Source organism: Gadus morhua, chromosome 1 (genome assembly GCF_902167405.1).
Source record: "Gadus morhua chromosome 1, gadMor3.0, whole genome shotgun sequence".
Classification (NCBI taxonomy): Eukaryota; Metazoa; Chordata; class Actinopteri; order Gadiformes; family Gadidae; genus Gadus; species Gadus morhua.
In genome coordinates this window covers 8,440,406-8,455,365 of record NC_044048.1, presented here as the reverse complement: position 1 = coordinate 8,455,365, position 14,960 = coordinate 8,440,406, and the positions used below count along the sequence as shown (strand labels likewise).

The 14,960-nt window shown below is 42.7% G+C and overlaps 1 long non-coding RNA gene across 1 annotated transcript in view; it reads right to left on the bottom strand.

The window, feature by feature from the left end:
- The window catches only part of LOC115544932 (uncharacterized), a 29,175-nt gene that overhangs the window by 11,700 nt on the left and 2,515 nt on the right, over window positions 1-14,960 (bottom strand). Inside the window, exon 2 of the long non-coding RNA XR_003977038.1 lies at window positions 430-606. This is a non-coding gene — a long non-coding RNA (uncharacterized LOC115544932). The remainder of the gene's footprint in view (window positions 1-429; window positions 607-14,960) is intronic.

The following is a 14,960-nucleotide window of genomic DNA, read 5'->3' as shown; positions in this document are numbered from 1 at the left end:
TTTCAACATGTTTATTAATGATGGCTGATGTGAAAGAATGGTAATGATTTGCTGCAGCGATGCGTGAGAGGTCATTATCCTGCACGTGTTAAGATTTTTTTTACGGAAAGCAGTAAGTAGGCCAAGGTGACACTTCACCTGTCAAAGTGCACCCTGTCTGTGCATGTGTGTGTGTGTGCATGCGGGCGTGTGTGCGTGCGTGCGTGCATGTGTGCTTGTACGTATGTGCGTGCGCGTGTGTGCTTGTACGTGTGTGCATGTGTGTGCGTGCGTGAGCGCGCGTGTGTGTGTGTGTGCGTGTGCGTGCTTGGGTGTGTGTGTGTGTGTGTCTGTGTGAAAGGGTCTGGGGTGGGCTGCTACATGTCACTTTTTGAGACCTGAATCAGAGGTAGCGCTATGCTTCCATCACCGGGACACAGTTGGACTTACCGGACTGCGGTGTTAGAGTGGACACTGCAGGCCGCCCCTCCCTCGCCACCCGGGGAGATTTACGGCCTGCATCAGCTCCCAGTATAGCTTTCTCCCCTGCTCCTCCAGCCCCACACACCGTTGATGAGCCCGGCGGATCCCAGACGGGCACCCAGGGGGACTGAAGTGTGACAGCGCCTGGGGGAGGGGAGAGTGTGGGGGAGCGAGAGAGAAACGGTCCGACGAGATCAATGATTCATGGACACCCAGGAGGGCACACCCTGGAACGGGCTAATACCACACGTTTTAACTGGGCTGGCCTATAATTCATTAAGGTTACCAAGGCTACCGGGAGCCCCGTAGCAGGAGGGTCCTAGAAATCATCTCTACATGTTGTTAGGAACGGCCCATGTGGAGGATAATTACAATGCCTACATGAAACATGTTCTTATTAGAGAAAGCGGCTCATATTTCCTCCACAACCCCATGTTTACCGTCTAGAGTATTGCATATGTGTTTTGTGCTAATGGTAGTAATGTGATGAGGTGGAATACTGCAGCAAACCAGTGTCAAATGATGGGGTTAGATGGCGATACACCCAGGGTTGCATTATTAATGCTGCATTACTGGGTGCGTACTGCATGGTGACTAGAAGGTTTTATTTTTCTTCCGATATAATAGTAGCCTTGCTCATGAATATATTTAAAGACATCACTCTAGTTCTATATTTGAATCAGAATGGAAACCTTAGGCAACCTGACATTAAGCTGCTATATGTTTAGACTGGAAATAACATTCAGAAAAGTGTGGGCAAAAAGCATAAGGCAGCTCTGTTCTGTTTGCTTTCAGAGCCAGTTTACCGCTGGACTAAAAACATTACAGCATTCCAAATGAAAGCCATTGTGCATAGGGCTTAAAACCAGACTCCAGCTTTGAGCTGGACAACTTAATTGCTCTAATTATTCCCTATAATTGTTGTTGCTTTCTATGTCTGAGTTTTACAGAGGCCCACTGAATGGGGCAGCTTCCATTGTAGCTTTGGAGAGAAGTCAGTTGAGCTTGAGCTCAACTGACTTTTTCCGTGCACTTTTTCTTTGACCTTGGTGCCAATTTTTTGAACGCCAAGGAAAAATTATACAACATATTTTTTATCACTTAATTTCCCAACAAGAAACCTGCCAGTTGGGTTGAAAGCAAAATTGCCTGTCTGTGAAAGAACAAGTATATAGCTAGAGAAGAAAAAGGTAACAACATGATTATGGAGCCTATTCATTGTACAATGTGAAACATGGTCTCTCCTAAAAGGCCACAATGTAGGTTATCCGTTGAGAAAAAGTCTCTTTCTGAAGAAGCTATCATACTGCAGACATCATTTGACCGGTTATTACAATCACCTCCAAGTGAAATCGCATTAAATCCATTTGCATTAGGCAGCTGCCGAAGGTTCTGTGCATGTTTGCGGTTGGAGTGTGTGTCGCACAAATGTCGACGGATGCTCTTTAGCACAGTGTTCATTAGTCTGAATATTAATAATTGGTTGGGGTGAATATGTGGGGGGGGGGCTGATTGGGTGATAGAGGAGAAGAAAAATGTAAAAAGGAATTTGGAAGAGCATTTTAAAGGGGCCATTTCATCAGAATCGTTATTTTTTTGCGGTCCTCTGAAGGCTCGTAACAGGCGGACTATGAAGAGAGCCACGCCGCAGTGGGGCTTCATTTAAAACCAGAAAGGTCACCGCGTCGAGAAAGGTCCCCGGCTCAGCCAAAAATATAAAATGAGGAGGAAAGAAAAGCGTGGTTGGAGGGGGACGGGCCAAGAAGGAGGGCAGAGGATGCCGATGAGGAAAGGGTGGTGAAGGGAAAGAGCTTTGGATCAGACGGAAAGACAGCGTTATGGAGGGGCATGCCAGATGGAGGAAAACACTGAGGAAAAGGGGAAACACAGACAATTGGTTCACAATGGAACCGAACTGGGACAGATCTATTATCAAAACAGAGGAAAGATACTTTTTTGTTTAGTTTAATGGTGTTTCCAAAGTAATTTGTGCTAGAATTTGTGAGGGAAAAACATTTTGTTTCCATATACAGTAAAGGATGGCCAATCTGTCCAGCAATCTGTGTTGGCACAAACATTACGCTTTTACGCCTTAACTGAATCAGTCTGCTTGTGCTTGGTACGAGACCAAAACACTAATAGTCCGGCAGGAACTTAGCTTGCCATATGCAACTCAGCACAAAATGTGTAGGACTCAAACCAACGCGAGCACTGAAAGTGTACTATTCCAACCGAACCCTGGCGGAGGGTTACATTTGACTGGGGCATCCATTTTGGAGACGTGTGTTGGCCTTGGCCTTGTTCACGTGCGCTAGCTTCCCCTTCCCCCACCTCGTGCCACATTCCACCAACCAGCAACACCGTCTTCAATCACTTGTTTATCTATTGGCTCACTTTAATTGTCCGCTGGGCTTTTACATTATATTAAAGCTCACATGAGCCTCCTGCCAGTGGCAAGACCGCCGCTGATGTAAAGCTTCACGGTTTGCACAGATAAGATGGGTTCAATTTTAATGTTGCTAGCACACCGAGACGCACCAGGAACACTTGTAAAACAGAATGCCCTGTCCGCTTGTAAACGTAGTAGCCCAGGAGCACCGTGGTGGGGGCAGGGCGTCCGGGGTGGGCCACATGAAAAGGAGAAACTCTGCATGCCCCACTGCCGTAGCACGTCTTGTGGATCAATTTCTTCTCCTCAAATTTCCAATCTATCTATCCCCTATCTCTTTGAAAAAAACGAATACCCCAATTTCAATTGCCAATCGCCAGCGCAGTAAAGCAGGTCTTGTAAAAGGTCACAGTGCAACCTCTGGGTTTATTCAATCGGTCGGCGTTCAGCCCACTTTCTATTGAAATACTGCACAGGCCGTTTGGGGTGACATAAAATGACATGGTCTGGTGTCAAATCCACCCACAAGGGACCAGGGTAGAGCTCCGGTCGGATCTGGACATGAAGTATCACAGCACAGAGGTTTTAACAACCCTTTTGTTTTCAGTGTTATGGGCAACAGGAAACAGAATCCTGCTTGCAAGCGAGGTCTAGGGAGAGAGGTTTTTTTTTGTAAAAGGTGTAACTGCAGAGTGTGGTTTGTGTGTGTCATTGGTAGCATCCTGGTATAAAGGGGAGTATCTCACTAGCAGCCAGGCTAGAAAGCTGATCAGATGGACGATCAAACACTAATCATTCCCTCACGGCCTATACCGAGTAAAGCTGTCATTAATTTTGCGGAATTACATCAAATCTGAGACATTCTTTATGTGGCCCACGGCCTGGAGACAGTTATACGACAGGGACTGCTGCGCTAAGCAGATGGAGCAGCTTGGCTGTGCATACTAAATACCTCCATCCCCCTTTTCCTCCCTATATCCTCCTACCCCAACATGCTGCCTCCCTTACAGGCTTCAGCTTAGCTTTTGTTTTGCACCCTTCTCATGTACCACACTATGACCCAACAAGCATTACAATTCACCATCTACGCCTGACAAGGACATCATTATTGAATTGACTTATTTATCTGTTACATTTATGGTATAATGTGTATCATTAAGGCACAATCATTTTTTTATTTGCCTGGATTTGTAAATGGTGCAATGCTCATGAGCTAAATAATACCGGGCCAAAACAATTTTGAAAAAACAAGACAACGTGCATCTTTTATACCAATTGTTACATTTGGACCACGCCTGGGACATTCCTTGTCTAAATAATACAACCAAAGCCTGCAATCCCATGTCAGGTTTCCTTGGCAACTGATGAGCGCTTAAGGCAAGCTGCAATTTATGACTACTGACACATACCTGCCATTCCCCTAGAATGAGACATGTGGTAAGCTATATTCAGGCGGACCACCTCAGGTAGTAAAACTGCAGCAGAAAGGGATGCAGAATTTTCTCACAGTGGAAAATGTTTAAGTCAACAGCTGAAAACCATCCCACAACAAAAATGTGTGCCTCGTAATGTCCTGGAATGAATTAATGGTTTGACAATTTGGCTTTCGTATAGAGATTCTTTGTATTGATACTACTGGCCTAACGACATTTAAAAAAATTATTAAAATGTAAATAAGATATGGATAAACTGATAAAATTGCAGTAATCAGTAAGAGCTTGAACATCGTAATGCATCATGGGATTTTTTGTTGGCGATACACCATTTTTAGTGATAACTGTAGGTTGCAACAAGTCCAATATCAGACTTTCATTCACTAATACCTCTTAAAAACCAATTTAAAACAGGTTTCATGGCCAAATGGCATTTAGGTAAATGACAGTTCTAAATCTGGAATGCAATTACTCAATTCACAAAACCGCAACCATTTATTTTGGAAGGTAATTAATATGCTAAATACAGTTGTACATTGCAACATAACATCACAATTACCAGCGCCATTCTTGGTGTGTGGGAGCATTGTCAGTTATTATCTTGTTAGAAATTGATTTTGGTCATTGATTAGTAATTAATCATGATGTTTTTTGTCATTATGGGAAGACGTTGCTGTGTTTCTCATGAGAGACGTGGTTTAGACGTGGCTAACGCAAAGTTACCATTAGCCTAGGTCAAGGCAGCGGTGGGCACTCCATATAAACTGTGAATACGTTATATTGAAGTCAATGTCCAATGTTTCAACTAGCATTTGTTTGAAAACATTACACCATTTTTGGTTTTCCACAGCTTAGTACATTTTTAAAGGCCTTGACTGCAATTGTTCTGGGTTAAGATATACACGGGGGTCCACACTGAAATGGGGTTCAGCATATCACCTTCACCTGCATGTGCTCTATGTGTCATCTCCTGGTGAGAGAGAGAGGGGGGGGGGGGATAAAGCGCTGAGGGTGTTGGGAGAAAAGCTAGATTAACCTCAGCTTTTAAGTCACGTGATAAAGAGCAACCATGCCCCCTAGTGACTCAGCTAAATCACACATTTCAAGCAAAGGGACTACTGTTTCAAGCACCAGTAGCCTGCCCAAAGCCAGGGCCAGAGTGGAGAATAATTTCGGGCCAGGAGTTGCATGCCAAAGACCAGCCCACTTGTTTTTGTGGTCAAGGAAATTGGATAAACACAGCAACAACAAGTAGGGCCCTGATGTCTGCAACTGTATTAATTGTCTCATTGTCTATGGACATGCAGATTTCATTTTTTACTGCAGAGTACCATGTAGGCCTCTAAGGGCTCCAGAGTCCTCAGCTGGCTTTTTAGTCCGGTATTAATTTCTCGAGTGTCGAGAATCACCTTGAGAGACTGAAAGGGTCAACAAAAACATATTGTTGTCCTGGCCGCTCATGGCTAATGTCTGGGTCATACTCATTCTCACCAGCTACAAAAACATTTAAAGCAGCAGTAAGGAGATAAAGCTAAAACTGAAGCTAACAATCTATAAGGCAGGGAAAACGCAGAGTTTGCAATGATGTAAGCTTAAGAAGCAAACTTTAGGCATGGAACTCTGTACAAGCCTACATAGGCTTCGCTCCCGCCTTGCACAGATGTTGTCATTTGTGAAAAACAAATAAACTGAACTAAACTTAACTAGTGTCTTTTGGCAATATAGCCCAGTAGGCAATGCTGGGCAGTAAAGGCTTGTCAAAGTCCACGTTCACCCCTGGGTTACAGTATATTTGCATTGGTTTAGGATTTCATAGTACTACAATTCTCTTTATAGCCAGTAAACCCAAAAACCTTAATTTTTTGATTAAACGTGGTAATATAGCTTCTATGAATGTCCACAGTGTAATATATGAAATGTTATCGCTGTTACTGAAATAAGGCTGTCATCTAGAACATCTGAATTAAAATCAATGTTTTTGCCAGTATCCCCAAAACCTTACGTGAACGATCCAGCCTGAATCGCATGCAGGTAATGGTCTTCTTGTGATGCCAGTAAGGTGCATGTAATGGCCCGTTTCCACCAGGTAGTGCGGTTAGGCCCAGTACGATTAGGTCCGGTAGTGTAGGTGCAGAACGGGTAGACTGGGTAGCCCCGGCCATTTTGCCGGCGTTTTGAGTTCGCTCTGCACAAGGGTCTGGAGAAGAGCAATACATTTCTTTCTGCTTCCGATACATTTTTGCGGGAGCCAATCACCAAGCTGGCTTTTCCCCTTGACGCGCTATTGGCTGGTTTAACACAATGACGACAGGGAAGCGACGGCAGGCAGCCAATGACGTACAGAGTCATTTGAACTAGGTCCGTTGATCACGTCTCTTGTGCTGAAGAAAATGACAGCTGGGTCTGGCAAAAGCCAGACTAGCGGTTAGGCGCAGCTCAGTCACTGCTCGCGTTTTCACCGCCGACAGTACCCTTATGGTAGGGGGGGATTAAGCCGGATGGCGAGAGTCGCTGCAGCTACGTAAGCATCGTGACCCCATAGCAGCCCGACACAGTGTAGCCTGCTAATAAATCCAATGAAAAATAAGTAAGCGACACATTAAACAAAGAGCAACAATCTAGGACGTCCATGAAGGACGCCAAACTTTTGTGCAACATTTTCTTCAATATCCAAAAAAACACGGCGTTTTTTTGTGATTGTTGCGGCCAAAAATCCTTGATTATGCGGCATGATTTCTTAAAAAATGCGATGAAATATGCGGCATGTTTATGAAATTTTATGCGATGAAATTGCGGGAACTTGCAACAATTTCAGGAACTTGCAAAAAAAATGCGGGAACTTGCGAAACATTCAGCTTTTCTATGACGTTCACGTCGCGTAATTACGTCACTTCATAACACTTCATAATTCATGGCAACAGGGGGAAATAGCTGCTCTTGTGTGAAGTAAACACAACATTTTTCAACTTTCTGTTAAGATATATGTGACTTTTTTGCAACGAAAATGCAGGGATTCTAAATGAAGCGTTCCCCGTTGTCCAGAAGAACCTTGCAGGTACTGAGTTTGTTTGTAGTATCCCCCTGTCGCATGGAAGTTATGATTCTGTCAACCAATCAACGGACGGCGTGTGGAGCTCGAACTTCTTGGCACCCTTTCAGACAGCTTGGTACCCCAACATAGGATTACTGAGAGATAGGTACGGCTAATCGTGGCTAAGTCCGGACGCCCACCCTTGGCGGTGGAAACACGAACCGTTCCGCACCTATTCATACTTAACAGAATCACATCCGCCGGTGGAAACGCGCCACAAGTATTCTCATCGTCATCGACATCGCGAAGACGTGACACCATCTGTGAGGTGTCTGTAGAGCTCTCTCTAAGAAGTGGTTGACTGCGGAGTTTCCCAGACACTTATAGTATAACACTAGGGTTTGTGTGAATGGTGAAGCTTCCCCTAAGCAGCGATTTATTTAATGTTCTGGTCTGTGCGGACAACTATGGAATAATGCTACAGTGTGTGGCCCATTTCATGTAAAGCATCACTCATTATAACACTCATACACAACGACTGTGCTAAAAAACTATCAAATTTAGCGCGGGTAGTAAGCATTGGAATACCACGGGGATAACAGTACTTAAACTCTCAAACATATATATATATATATATATATATATATATATATATATATATATATATATATATGCGCACACATACATATAGTCTCATTCAAGGAGAAGAAGCACTTGAATGAGACTATACTGTATATATCAACACTGAAGGCTGAAGGGATCTTTTCCATAATGATAAAATATACTACAAAAACCCTTTTAGAGGAAGTACAATGACAGAGGGCACCATTGCCCCAAAGAAAAACCTCGCAGACCTTTGTGGCAGATAACTGCTGCAGCGGTCTTGCTCAACACTGGCCCAATTTAAAAAACATTTGTTATTTTTTATCGCAAATTAGGGTCACGGTTGAAAAATCCTTGGGGTTTCCTTTAAGTCTTCACAATATGGCAGCTGCAAAAATCAGCTGTAAAATACCATGATGCATGCTGATGAACAATCCCTTTAGCCTGAAATAGGCTCTTGCATTGCTACCATAATACAAGAGCACTGGGAATGTGTGAACACTGTTTGCTACAGGAGAGACGTATTTTGTAGAAAACGTAAAGGTCCTGATTCCACTGGTTTTGAGTGCATACATGATTTCAGATTTTCTAATAAATAAATCAAGGGTATTGCTATGTTGATGCAGTGCCTACGTTTAATTGTAACTAATATATTACTAATTCATACAAGCTGTACATTCAGCATTCTGAAAACCCGAATCATTTTAGTGCCAATATGTTGGTTTATTTATTTGATTGCACTTTTGTAATGGATTTGATTAAGCGTATCATTTTGTATGCTTAAAGGGGTAGTTCGGAATTTTGGACATAGAGCCTGATTCCCAAGTTAGCCTAGTTGTTCTTTATCATTGGAGACAGTTTTCAACACATTTCATTTAGTCCTTCTAGTTGCAGAGTTTGCTCATGCTAGGCCAGCGCACGGCAACGGGCAATACTAGCCTGCTAATAAAACAGTCTTACCCACTCCACAGTACACCGGAGGCAAATCAACTATAACGCCAGACTGTCGATGTAAATGTCTGTGTTGATAGAACAATGTTAGAAATAAAACCAACCTTGCATTGCATTGCATTTTGTGGGACTTGCTGTGTCTCAGCATCAGTGTTATATTCCTGGTAGAAGGCGAGTAGGCTACGGCAGCGGCGGACTGATACCTAGATAAAATTCTGCTGCTGAGAAAGTAGTCCCTCAAAATGCGATGATTCATAAGGTGCGAGGTTAGTTATATTTCTAACATTATTCTATCAAAACAGACATTTACATCTATAGTCTGGCGTCATAATTGATTTACCACGGGTGTACTGTGGAGTGGGTAAGACTGTTTTATTAGCAGGCTAGTATTTCCCGTTGTTGAGCGCTAGCATGAGCGAACTCTGCAACTAGAAGGACTGAATGAACAACCCAGTCTCACCAATATGCGTACAGATCGCACGGTTTGACGCTTTCAAAATGCGTGCAGTACATACGCCAAATGACAATTTCGCGTGCATACGATACTCAAAACCCAGCATTAACTTCTGTGGCGGGCAGATGCGTCCACATACCACGCGTCACTTTATACGCATACCGACGTCACCAGCGAGAATTGCCGACGAAAGATGGGTACCTTTTTCATCGTTTTTCAACGCGAGGGTCCGTCAGATAGACATTCATTTTATAGCCTACCTTTTGCTTCGTTTTTCAACGCGTTTTTCAATGTCTATCAATCCAACACAGTCTCACTCCGAGAACGTCAAATACCGACTGTTGGCAAAGGCACTTTGGCGTCGGTGACTGACGGGAAAGGTACCCTTCGGCGTCTTCTGCAGACGGAATTGGGGGTGCCTCAGCGGCCCATTCACTCCTGTATTAACCCGACTACGTCTCTAATAGACGCTGTGAGCATCTTTCCTATTGGATAGTTTTTAGGATATTTTTCTGTGAAAATGGCGGACATACTTTTTATTCTGGGTGGAAAATATGATATTTTAGCATAGTTACGCCATTAAAAGTGTTTATGTAAACATTTTTATCGAGAAATGTGCATTTTACTTTCATAATCGTCGCTCGGCGAATGTGAAGGATGTTTGGTTTGATAGTTGTGACGAAGAATATTTAATTTGTCACCACATAATTATAATAACATGTTTGATATGATGGTTGCTATGGACGCTGAAACCAGCAGCTCGCATGCCGTTTAAATCATGGGTATAAAACCATTGTCATTGCTGGTTATGTAAGGGATAATGTATAGAACGCCGGCCGTAATGGCCGGCTTACAGGCAACCCGGGCTCACGAAAATACGTGACACTGTCAGGTTATTTAATCTATTGAAACGTGATCAGGGACACGTAGGTTATTTTCTAAATGTTTGTGTCAAAAAGCACAATTTTCGAATGCATATCAATTGGTAGTATTTGTCGTGTCACTAAGCACGACTTCCATCTAAGGTTCTGTCCGGGAGCGTTCTCCCTAAAGGCCCATTCACACCCTACGGTAAATACGGAACCGGACCGTTTCGTCCGGTCCCGGAGGTGTTTCATCCGTAAATGGGTCCGTCGCCTCTGAGCTTACGAATCCGGAATGCTCCGGGAGAACCGGAGCAATGCCACTGGAAATCGAGGTGGCAGTATAGAATCAAAAGTCAGACCATTCGCGAAAATAGATAGAGTAGTATAATATCTGATATGTATATTATATATATATATATATATAGTATTTGACGTTTTGTACTTATATTATACTATATACCTGACATTTTTATTTTATTGTTTATTGTTATTGTTCCCCTGCTTTGGCAATGAGTTGTAACTGGTCATTTAAAAACATTTTGAGGAGATAATCTGCGGCTTGGTGAGGGGTGTCACATGCCACCGCACACTTTTTGCCTCTTTTTGCAGATTTCGGATGACGCAAAGCAAAATCATCTCTACAGATGTCATGTTTGCGATTGTCGATGCCGTTAATTTGTGAAACGACGGTCACTGCCCTCTAGAGGATTTTTTGCGCAACATCCATAACAACGCTGAAACCAGACGGAGGTACGAAGTGTAGTTCAGGGGGCGACGTTTGGGGCGACGGACGAATTTCGTCCGGATCCGGAGGTATGGATCGGCCTTTAATGTGCGAAGGCCGACGGCCACGGCCAGATGGCCTAGTGTGAGTGCAGGCCAGAGAACAATGGGGCCATTTGAGCACGGTTAGGTGTGAAAACGGCCAACGGCCACGGCCAGATGGCCTAGTGTGAGTCCACATACCACGCATCACTTTATAGGCCTACGCATACCGACGTCACCAGCGAGAATTTCCGACGAAAGATGGGTACCTTTTTCGTTGTTTTTCAACGCGGGGGTCCGTCAGATAAACATTAATTTTATAGCCTACCTTTTGCTTCGTTTTTCAACGCAGAGGACAATCAGATAGACATTCATGTTAATCCCTCACCGTTGGATATAGACGAATGGATATCATTGTCCATCAACGTGATGCCGTCACGTTATACAACTATTGATTTGTTTGACATGATCTAAAAAACAAAACAACGCAGACCATCAGAGCCATCTCCCTTAGGTATATATATATGTATTATGTATATATGTATGTGTGTGTGTATATATGTATATATATATGTGTGTATGCATATGTATATGTATGTATGTGTGTATATATGTGTGTATGTATATATATATATATATATATATATATATATATATATATATATATATATATATATGTATATATATATATATATATTGCTGATACTGATTTATTTATTTATTTTATTTATAGAACTGTGCAACTGGAGGACTGCTCCAAACAAAATGTCGTTGTCTTGTACAATGACAATAAAGATTATTCTTCTATTCTTCTTCTAGGTTACTTTGATCTTGCATAATTTTATTCAGCTCCGGTGTTGGTAACGTAAGGTAAAACAAATCATAATAATGACGATGATGATGATGATATAATAATTATAATTATATTAATTTAATATTTATCTCACATTGTGTATCTTGGCAACCCAATCGCCAAAAGCATTCGTTGACAGTTTACGTTTTCGTGAACACTGGATTACGTCGCATTTAAACACAAAATAGCGTGCTATAGGCCTATCTACAGGATCCGCGCGTAGCTCTGTGGAGGCGCCGGAAGAAGGCACAAACAACAAGGTTATTTTTATAAAATAGCCTACATAAATTCCTGGTTATATACAATACTAGAGCTGTCAGTTAAACGCGTTATTAACGGCGTTAACGCAAACCAAATTTAACGGCGTTAATTTTTTTATCGCGCGATTAACGCAATTATTTTATATAAAAAAAAAAAAAAAACTTTTTTTTTTTTTTTGGCTCAAAACAAAGAAGCAGTAGCCTGACTGCTATGTTCAAATGATATTTGTTCACAGCAGTCGTTTAATTGCACTATAGGCTTTTTTTTTGTATCGTCCTGTTTTGATCAGTGTATATGCCAATGTTGTTATCAATAAAAAAAATCATTTGCACAAGGCAAGCCGATGCACTTCACCATGTTGATAAGAGAATTAAAATGAGAAGAATTATGGGACAAAAAAATCAAGGAATATTTAGCATAGAAAAATAATTTGCGATTAATCGCGATTAATTAGAGTTAACTATGACATTAATGCGATTAATCACGATTAAATATTTTAATCGCTTGACAGCTCTATATTTGGAAACTTCCCATCGCTGCCAGTACAGGGAAGGTGACGGTGATGCAGGGTTGCAAGCTTCACGGGTTGTTTTAAAAACAGAGTCGCGGGTGTAAACCTCAAACGCGCGGGTCACGGTTTTCTTGGCTATTTTCAAAAACCCCCGCAGAAACAGCGGGGCTCTAAAAACCACGCGGCAAAGGAGCTGCCGTCAATTGTGTTGTTTTTGTCATAAACTAGGGTCCGATGGTTAAAAAATAGACAGATATTCCAAGGTATCCTTAAAAGGCACCTTGGATGTTTTTATTTTCTGCAGTTTTGACTTCTTCTATAACCTATTTTGAAAGCAAAACACCAAACTCATTGATTTAACGAGGCAGGGTTATTTGAAACAATTTATTCAATAAATATTTGTGAGAGGTCATTCCATCTCCTGAGTTTGCTTCCTATTTATGTCTAGTGTACACCCCTACTGCCTAACATTTTCAAGTAAGCTATACCTTAGGGTCTCTTATATATCAAAGGGGGTCACAAAGGACACATACGCATCAACCTGTGGCTCCAGCCCTGCAGGGAATGACTCAGCAAGTGCTCCACCTCGTTGCACCTCACCCAGCGGCTCGCTTGCAAGATTTTGGCCTGAAGTTCTTCCCAGACCCACACCGTAGCCATCCAACATGCATATCTGAGAATCAGGCCTCTCTTTAATAATGACAAAAAGTTACAAGAGAAATACACATTAACTTTTTGTTATCTCATAAGCGGCGTGGTGCCGGCTCCTTTTGACCTTTTGACCCCAGACTTCTAGAACGTGGCCACAGGCCAGCTGTGTCTACACACCTTAAGCCAAAAATGTACACCTCCATCCCACAAAAAATGGAGACTAGAAACAAACCTTTGTCTTATGTACATTTACCCTACTGTTGGAGGGCACGCCCCCTTTCCGGCCTTTTCGAGATAGCTAAGGATTCTAAAATGTTTACACACATTTCCCGGTGTCCCAAGAACGACATTTCAGAGATTTGGAGTTTTAGCCCTTAGAGAAAAAAAGTTTTCCCAAATGGACTGTTATTTGCACAAAGCCCCTCAGAAGTGTTGCCTGCGAGTAGTTCAGAATGTGGTGGAAAAACTGTTTTTGAGATAAGAAGGTCCTACACCCCTGAAATTTGAATACCTTATTCTAGGGTACCCCCACACCGAAACTTGGCCCGGTCGGACCCCGAGGGCAGGAATTCTATGGCCTAACCGGGACCCCCGCACCGAAACTTGGCCCGGTTGGACCCCGAGGGCAGGAATTCTATGGCCTAACTGGGAGCCCTGCACCGAAACTTGGCCCAGTCAGACCAGTCAGTGCAGGAAGGTGGGGACTGGACTTTCATAATCTTCGCTCGGTGAATATGAAGGATGTTTGGTTGGATAGTTATGATGAAGATTCATAATGTGAATGTGAATATTCTATAAATGTCTTGATATCATCTTTCGTCTCAACACTTCTGCTGCAACCGCTTAAAGTCTCACTCCGAGAACCTTAAAATATGAATCAATCCATTGGAAGTATGAAAGTATCTTCCCGGTGGCGTAACGGGGCAAACAAGGTGTCCTTTGACATCTACGTTTCGAGGCGATTGCAACAGTGCCACACATGATCATATTTGAATATGTTTCGGCGTAGTAATTAGCTGTCGATTTTGGAGGCCTTTATCAATAATGACCAGCTATAGATTTGCTTCCCGATGGAGATTTTTGACAAATTACATGTTATTTAGCATCTACACGTTAAGCTGAGTCCAATGAGATTAAGCTCGCCCTCTTGCCACACCGAGATCATGTCCTAGACCATAGGTGTACCATGGAAAATACATGTTACCATTTGCTAGAGTGTCATGCTTGGTGTCATTGGGCTCAACGTGTAGATGCTAAATAACATGTCATTTGTCACAAATTTCTATCCGGAAGCAAATCAATAGCTGCTCATTATTGATTAAGGCCTCCAATTTCGACAGCTAATTACTACCATTAAACATTTTCGAATATGCTCATGTGTGGCACCGTTGCAATCGCCTGGAAGCGTAGATGTTGAAGGACACCTTGTTCGCCCTCTTACGCCACCAGGAAGATATTTACATACTTCTGATTGACTAATGAATTGATTCAGCTATTCCCCCAGAAGTCTGGGGTCAAAAGGTCAAAAGGAGCCAGCACCACGCCGCTTATGAGATAACAAAACTTAATGTGTATTTCTCTCGTAACTTTTTGTCATTATTAAAGAGAGGCCTGATTCTCAGATATGCAGGGTTAGATGGCTACGGTGTAGGTCTGGGAAGAACTTCAGGCCAAAATCTTGCAAGCGAGCCGCTGGGTGAGGTGCAATGAGATGGAGCACTTGCTGAGTC